Below are 8,814 nucleotides of genomic sequence, written 5' to 3' on the forward strand. Positions count from 1 at the left end.
ACAATCATGTTGACATCCTTTCCATCTGACATGGTGCTTTGAGAACAGTTATAAACAACTGGATTTTGTGTGATTGAATCACTTAACTCAACAAGCAATCTTATATAGGATGTCAAAAAGGAAAAAGAAATGTAGGGTTCGAAACCTATTGACAGGTTCGTATACGCCAAACTCTAAAACCCTATAAAAAGTAGAATTGTCGATAATAACCCTTTATTTTATTTGATAGACCAAAAATAACAAATCTAAGAAAAGAAGGAAAAACTTTACTGAAGCCTGAATCAGCACTCAATCTTGTCTCTTTTCAATCAGGCACATGAGACAAGATTTTCCCAACAACACAATAAAGTTGTGTTGCGATGAACAACGATTTTTCCATCTTTTTCCTCAAGGGAGGAATCTTCAGACTTCTGTCTATCAAAACGATTTGACCATATTTTCTTTTCAAATGGTCTTTCTATCCTTGGAAACCAACTTCTTAGACGAAGATAAGATCCTACATACCTCGGCGGTCTTCTGAGCAAGTTTCAGCTTCCTTGCTAATCGATCTGCTCTTCGTTGAAGTTTGCTGGCGTGCCTTATTTGGTGCTTGTATTTGTAACACCTTGATAGTTCGTGTCCCTTCATCGAACAAAACGAGCGCGTCAATATTGGATAGTATTCAGGCATCTGAGATGTGCAAGAAACTAGACATACAGTAGATCCTTAAACATCACTGACAGGGTTTCCAGTTAGAGAATCTTCCAGCTTGATTGGGTTTCCTTCTTCTCCGAACCCATTGAGGTTGATATATGTATTGTTGCAAGTATAAAAATCGATGTTTTCACCAAGGAGCCCTACACTTGATTTCCTATCTTCATCGGAATCATAGGTTTCAGACATTTCATCAAGTGTTACAGGTAGACCTTTGTTCCTAGTGTATTTTCTAGGATTTGGGCATTCGTTGGCAAAATGGCCAAAACCATTACACTTAAAGCACTGTGGCATGTCCTCGTCATCAGCCTCGTCAGCATCCCTATTTTTAGGAGGTACGCGATCGTGAGGCTTGTCTGATGACCTAGGTTTGTCTCTTGAAAACTGTTTACTTCTCTTCAACAGAAGATCCATAAACTGTCTTGTGATCAAGGAGACCGACTTATCAAGGTATTCATCTGAAAAATCATTCTCAGACTGATCATCCTCAGAGACATGAACACCTTTACCTTTGGAAAGTAATTTAGTGCTCTTTTGTGCTTTAAAGGCAACATCCTTACCGACTTTGGATGTATGCTCATGGTCAAATATCTTTAGCTTCCCAACCAAGGTGTTTCTGGAAAGATTATTGAGGTTATTCCCCTCAACGATGGCATGCTTCTTAGACTCGTATCTAGATGGCAGCGCTCTGAGAATTTTCATCACAATGTCCTTTTCAGGAATAGTCTTACCCAATGCAAAAGATGCATTAACAATTCCAGACACTTTGTGATTAAACTCATCAAATTTTTCTTCATTTGCGATTTGAAGGTTCTCCCAATCGGAATTAAGCTTTTGAAGCCTAGATTCCTTTTCACTGGAGTTTCCTTCAAATACGGTTTCTAAGATATCCCAAGCTTCTTTAAACCTAGTGCAATTAGACACATGGTGTTGAAGACTTTGGGCAATGGCATGTATGATAGCATTTAACCCTTCAGAATTCTTCTTTGCAGCAAGAATCTCGGCATCATTATATTCACCAATATTCTTAGGAACAGTTCCGTCTCCAGCTGAAACAACGGGCGCATCATAACCATTCACCACATATACCCATGATTGAAAATCATGCGATAGAACAAAAGCTTGCATAGCAATTTTCCACCATCAGTAATTGGAGCCATCGAAGACTGGTGGTACGTTAATAGAGATAGCACCTCATTCCATAGAGTCAGATCGCTACAAACACGGACTTGTTAGGTCTTAAACGTGTTTGCCTGCTCTGATACCAATTGAAAAAGCGGGGGTCTAACAACACCACCCAATATTTCGCTTAGAAATCTGTATGGACTAACTCCGAAATACTTTGCTGGAGAATCAACTAGACAGTCATACTCAATCTAGATAAAAGTATCTCAAGGAGTTAATATCTCTCTCTTGATTTGATTTTTACTCAAGCTAAAAACAATAGCGAGTCTTTATCAAATACAAGGAATACTTGGACGGTACCAAAGACCAATGTCCAAGGATCAATCAATATTAATCAACAACCAAAGGTTGGATTTCCAATTGATGATCACGAACGCACAACCTGTATTATTTTCAATTATATAAAATATAATGCGGAAAAGAAATAACACAGACACCAGAAATTTTGTTAACGAGGAAACCGCAAATGCGGAAAAACCCCGGGACCTAGTCCAGATTGAATACACATTGTATTAAGACGCTACAGACACTAGCCTACTGCAAACTAACTTCGGACTGGACTATAGTTGAACTCCAATCAGTCTCCCAGCGATCCAAGGTACAGTTGTACTCCTACGCCTCTGATCCCAGCAGGATACTACGCACTTGATTCCATTAGCTGATCTCACCCACAACCAAGAATTGTTGCAACCCAAAATCACAGACTTGATAATAAACAGATCTGTCTCACACAAAAAAGTCTATCAAAGGATAAATTTGTCTCCCACAGATAAACCCTAGGTTTTGTTCCGTCTTAAGATATAAAATCAAGGTGAACAGGAACCAATTGGTAATTCGGTCTTATATTCCTGAAGAACAGCCTAGATTAATCAATCACCTCTCTACAATCCTTCCTGACTACACAGGCGATTTGTCGAGGAATCACAAACAGTGAGACGAAGATTTTTGTGACTTCTTTATCTTGCCTATCGGAGACTCTCACGATATCAAGACAATCAATCGATTGTACTCGTACGATAGAATATGTAAGATCAGATCACACAACTACGATAAAGTAGTATCGGTCTGGCTTCACAATCCCAATGAAGTCTTTAAGTCGTTAACCTGATTTTAGAGAAGAAAATCAAAGGTTAACGGAGATCGACTCTAGCGGGCGCACTAATAGCACACAGACGTGTGGGGATTAGTTTTGCATAATTTTAGATGTCTCCTTTATATAGCCTTCAAATCAGGGTTTTTCCTTAGGTACAAAGCAATCCTTATTCACTGTTAGATGAAAACCTGATTTAGATTCAAGCTAATATTTCTCAACCGTTAGATCGAAAACTTAGCTTGTCACACACACTTGGGTAAACGTTTACTGGGTTTGTGAAAACCATGCCCAAACGTGTACGTGTATGTTGGTTCAACATAGTAACCCAAAAAGGTTAACCATATGAGCATTTCATATCAACCTTGTTCTTCTTCACCATAACTAGTTCAATTGACTCAAATGAACTAGTTAAAGAGTTGTTCAATTGCTATGAGATCTTATGTAACTACACAAGACACAATTGAAACAAAGATGATTCGATTCGATTGGATCGTCTCATGAACATTATAGCCACGGTTTGCATAAAGCATTCCTTAGTAATTTAATGTTTCATGTTCAGAGCACATCTTTAGATCATAACCTCTTAAGTTCACAAACAAGTTCGCGGACTTAAGTTAATCGGTTGAGTTTTCCAAACTCAGTTGAAATTCTCGGAAAGAGAACTTCCGCCAGTTCGCGGACTGGGTTCGCGGACTTAGCACATAAACGTTTTTGGAAAATCCAACAGAAATTCTCGGTCGAGAACTTCTGACAGTTCGCAAACTGAGTCTGCGGACTGGGTTCGCGGGCTTGGCAAGCCAATTCCACAATCCTCCCGATTTCTCTTGATCAACAAAGTTCGAAAACTTCGGTTCAAGGAATACATGGTCATGTAATCTAAAATCTCATTTCAATCACTGAGACATTCTCAGAGGACGCTATGTAGCCATTATTCACAGACCGATTCACGTCAGAGCAATTCTCAAAGTAATTGAAACTTTTCATGACTTTCGTCACTAGGTGAAGATAAACTTGATCAAAGCGAAACGCTTTACCAACACACGATTTCGAGATAAAAGATAAGCGATGAATGCTCAACTCGAAATGTCAAATGTGTATGATCTAGTCTATATATCATACGACTTTTGTCTCATAAGAAGTAGGAGATAGAATAGATAGACTTTTGAGTGATAGATAAGTTCAAGTCTCCACATACCTTTTTGTTGATGAAGTTTCACGGTTCCTTGTATAGATCTTCGTCGTTGTATGATGAAACGCCATGAAGTCCTTGAGCTCAACTACACTTTTCTATCCTAGTCCGAGACTTAGCTATGTAGGCTAAAAATCAAGACTTATAGTTTTGATCACTAACATTGACAAACATGCTTGAGATAGCAACACATGCGAGGTCGACCGATCTATGCTCTAACAATAATATAATTTACCAAATCTAAAAGTTACGCATATTATGTACACACATAAAGGTACTGGAATATAGATAGAATCAATAATCTCATTTATGCAAAGGGGCAAAGGACATCAAAGTTATATTAATCGCAAATAAGGGCACATAGATGAACTTGTTTGGTTCGAAAGTGAAAATGGTGTTGTTATTCTTAGTTTAAGTCTTATGGCTCCTAACAAGGTCGTCTTTTATGTAGGGAGCGATGGTCGACCGCTGGAATCACCATCTCCAGTAATTGAGTCATGAACTCAATATTTCCTACTACTAATCCCACCTGCATTAATCAAACGGTGCTCAACAAAAGTATTCTAGGAAAGACTTTTCCCTTATCGTGTATACAATTTGGCATATCTGAATATATAAAAAAATGATCAACATAAATTAGAAAAAAGATCGTTGATGATACGTACGATTAGTTCGGTGATGAGACGAGGTTGCTGGAATTGGTACTAACAACATATTAAAGAATTTGGTAATAAAGAAGAGGAACAAGCAAATAAATAAATTTGCAGAAGACAATGTACTCCCCGTTGCATAATTACAATCCTGATTGTGAACACATAAATCACGAAGCCATCCACGTGTTCACAAACAATATTCGCATACATCCTAATTCTAGAATTGTACGTCGTATGCGTAACGGGATGATTATATCTATTCATCGACTCGAAGCCTCTGGGATTGTCATTGTCTAGTCGAATATTATCGTAAATAATGATCGTATAAAGGAATAAATCGAGAATCACGTATAAATATAAAGCATATGAAGTTTAACGCTGAATGTAAGGTGCTGAAATGTAAATGAGACAGATTTACGTGGTTCGGCACTAAGGCCTACATCCACGGGGTTTGGTGTTTCACTATGTATTGAATGGTTACAAAGATAGTCGAATGACTTTAGAATATACATAGTTCTGCGGAAGTAGGGGGATAACTTACTCTTCTTATTTCTCTCTCCTATGTTCTCCTCTAATTTCTCTCCCAAAATGGTCTGCCCCTCCTCTCTTAGTGGAGAGGGGTATTTATAGGGATGGAACGTGGGTCCCATCTCTGAGATGCCGTTGTAATCTTATCTTCTTGTGCTTTGTGCCTATTACGCAGAGGTCTTCGGTATATGCCGCGGCCTGAGCTTGAATACGAAGGGTTATCCTCACTTCTTCCACGAGCTGATCGACATGTGTATATCTCTTGGGTATTTAATGCGGGTAGATGGATGTCTGCTCGTGTCAGACAAGTGTCTCTTTGTCTGGTCATATCTGTGTCAGCCTAACTTCCTCTCGGCCGTTGATCTGGGATCTTTCTCGGCATTGGGTGTGTTAATACCCCAGGGGTATTATCTGGTGCTCCTCTGAGCCATCATACCTATGTGATCCTCTGTCCCTGACCGTCAGATCTGCTGACCGATGACATCTTCTGATGAGATGCTTGCTATAATGTTTTGATGTCTCGCTTTGCATGCCTTCCACGTGTCTCTTTCTGTACACGTGGTGGATGATGAAAGGTGTACATACAATTTTCCCCTCTCTTCTAACTTGGGCGTATTTTGCAATTTTGAAGAAGAAAGGTAGTCCTACACGTTTCCCACTTTGCATTAACTTCTCCATAACTGCTCCTTGGTACGAGGAGCAGTTATTGTCTTCTCTAGCTTCATAAATAGGAAAGAGAATGTGAAAAAAACTTTTATCCTTTCTTGTCAGTGTTCATTCTCTTCTTGTTTTCTTATTCTTGTTCTTTAGTCATTTTATCACCGTTCTTGTGAGGAATATAGCATTCAATTTTCTGTTTTTCTTCTGCTTCTTTCGTTTTGATTGTTGCTGCCCCTGTATCTTTTGATATCTGATCCTCCTTTCTTCGACTGCGTTGGTGCTTGTCGTCCTCTTCTATACAGGTATGGGGTTTTTCATTGGTTGTTCATCATTGATTTATCTATGTATATACGTTTGTCTCCTGCTGCTGTGTTCTTGGTTTTGCGATGAAGATCATACATGTCGAAGCATATATGCTTCCCCTGTTCTTTGTTACAGCGTCTGTGAGTCTGTATCTGAGTATTATCCCTGGAGTCGGATGGAGTATTTTTTAGTTTCTTAGGGTTTTTCATGTTTATCCGGATGAACCATCAATTATGGGTTTTTTGATCTTTAGTGATCTCCTCGTATTCTTCTCTAAACTGTTTTTGTGTTTCCTTGTAGATATGTCTGATCGTCCGCGGGCTCCTTACCAAACCGCCGTCTAGTCCGCCAAGATCCCCTCCGCGTAGAGATCCTGACAGATCTCCACTTGGGGAAGGTCCTTACAAGTCTTCGCAATCGGATCCTCGGGGTCATAGGGTTTCATCTTCCTGGTGCGAAGATTGTGCCTTCAAGAAAGGGGATATGCCGAAGGGTCCTTCTGGATCTAGGTATTGTTAACCGCGCCCCTTCTCGTCCTCGTGAAGATTCTAGGAGTACGCAGGCTCCTCCTCGTGATGACTCTAGGAGTACGCGGGCTCCTCCTCCTCGTACTGAAATAGTGGATGCTCCGCCCCTTCGTTCAATGGCTCCTCCTTCAGTGCCTCCGCAGAAATCTTTGCCGCCTCCTCCCGCGGTTTCTTTCAAAGGGAAGTACTCCAAGGGTACTATGTCGAGAGCTGATCCGTCTACAAATCTTCCTTCTAAAAGGAAAGCTTCGGAATTGGGTCCTACTTCTGATTCCGCAGAGAGAAGAAGAAACTGTCCCCGTGATACGCAGCATTTCAGTTGGTAAGAAGAAGGTCACTTTCAAGCATATTGATCTTGAGATGTTCAAGGAAAAACATGAACTCCAAGCTTTTGAGGTTCGCTTCTATGCTCTGACGATGATATCACCTACGAGCTCCTTGCTAATTATCAGTTTGACGAGTTTCATCTGTTGACTACGGTTGGAGCCTTCGAGGCGGGTCTTATGTTCCCTATATAAGTCGGGTGACTCCTTTTATTATGACGTGTTGGCTAGTCGCGAAGGCTCTTCCACGAACACTCATAATCGTTCCGTGTCACAACTATCTGGGAATTATCTTCGTTCACTGAAGGAATGTTATCTGCGAGCAAGGGAGAGACTATGATGACCTGCTATGTTCCAAATCCTGCTGAGAGAGAGTGGTACACTCCTCAGAATTTAACAGTTCTTTTGGGGATTATGTCAACACAGAAACCGTAAGCCGTGGAGTGTTAGTCTTCGTAATATTGCTGCTCCCCGTGGTGAAATTCGTCTTTTGAGTGAGGTGAGTGATGCCAAGCTGAAGTATGTTCCTGGTACTGAGGGATCTGCTAAACGGAAACTCTTTCCTGCTCGTGAAAGGATTAAGCGTGACCATGATTATGAATGGCATGCTACTGTTATTGAGGTAGTTGGTCCTTGGGCTTAGGATGGATTCCGGGTCCACGTGGTTGGCGTCCTTCTGAAAATAGCAAGCCTCGTGAAACTCCTCCTGCTCGTTATGGAGATTTCTGTCCTTGGCGTCCTAATTTCGCGGGCATGAATTTTCCTTATGCTCTTGATGTCGTTGATGGAGATGAGGAGGAGGGTTCTGGTGCTATCCATCCATCAAAGAGTGCTGCTGCTGCCAAGGTATAGTTTCTTCTTATATTCTCTATCTTTTGCCCCTTTTTCCTTGCTTGAAATAATTTTCATTTTTGAAGTGAGGGAAAAAATGAGCCTTTGTGGGATGTGTACTGGTTTGTAGGTGTCGAAGAAGAAGAAACTTGGACCCAAACAATCTTCTACTGCGGTTATGTGAGGCTGAGGGTTATGAGGAGGTTACGAGTCCCGTAAACCAAGGGTATGGTGAGGATGAAGAAATGTCCAACGGAGAAGAGCGTACCGACACTTTACCCTGATGACGAAAGGTGGTAATGGTGAAGAAAAGTGCGGGTGGTGATGGTGAGGCTGAAGTTGCCGCGGGTGGTGATCTTGAAGAAGAAGTTGCCGCGGGTGGTGATGGTGAGGCTGAGGGTAATATTACCGTCGGTGGTACTGGTGGGAGTGGATCTGCCCCTGTTGGCGATGACATTGTTGGTGTGGGTACTTGCCCGTAATTTCCCCAGTTCTCTTTCGGTAGGATATATTCCGCGGGGGAATCCTTCGATGTGACTGCTGCCATGGGTCTTGCCGAGGACTTCTCATTGCTTTCCCCACATGATGATTGGGATGTGCTTGGGGACCTTGGCAAAGAAGGTACCACTGATCAGCAAGCTGAGAACGCAGGTGGTCATGCTGAGGGTGGTAATGTCGAGACTTGCGGGTGAGGAGATAACCGCCAAGGGGAAGTCTGCGGTTGAGTCTCCTTCCGAGGATTTCCCTTCTCGCTAATGCCTGAAGGTGAAGATGCCATTTTGGCTTGGCTAAAGAAGAAGAACCTGATGTTCGTCCCTAACCCTGTGGT

The sequence above is a fragment of the Papaver somniferum genome, chromosome 2 (assembly GCF_003573695.1).
Source record: "Papaver somniferum cultivar HN1 chromosome 2, ASM357369v1, whole genome shotgun sequence".
Lineage (NCBI taxonomy): Eukaryota > Viridiplantae > Streptophyta > Magnoliopsida > Ranunculales > Papaveraceae > Papaver > Papaver somniferum.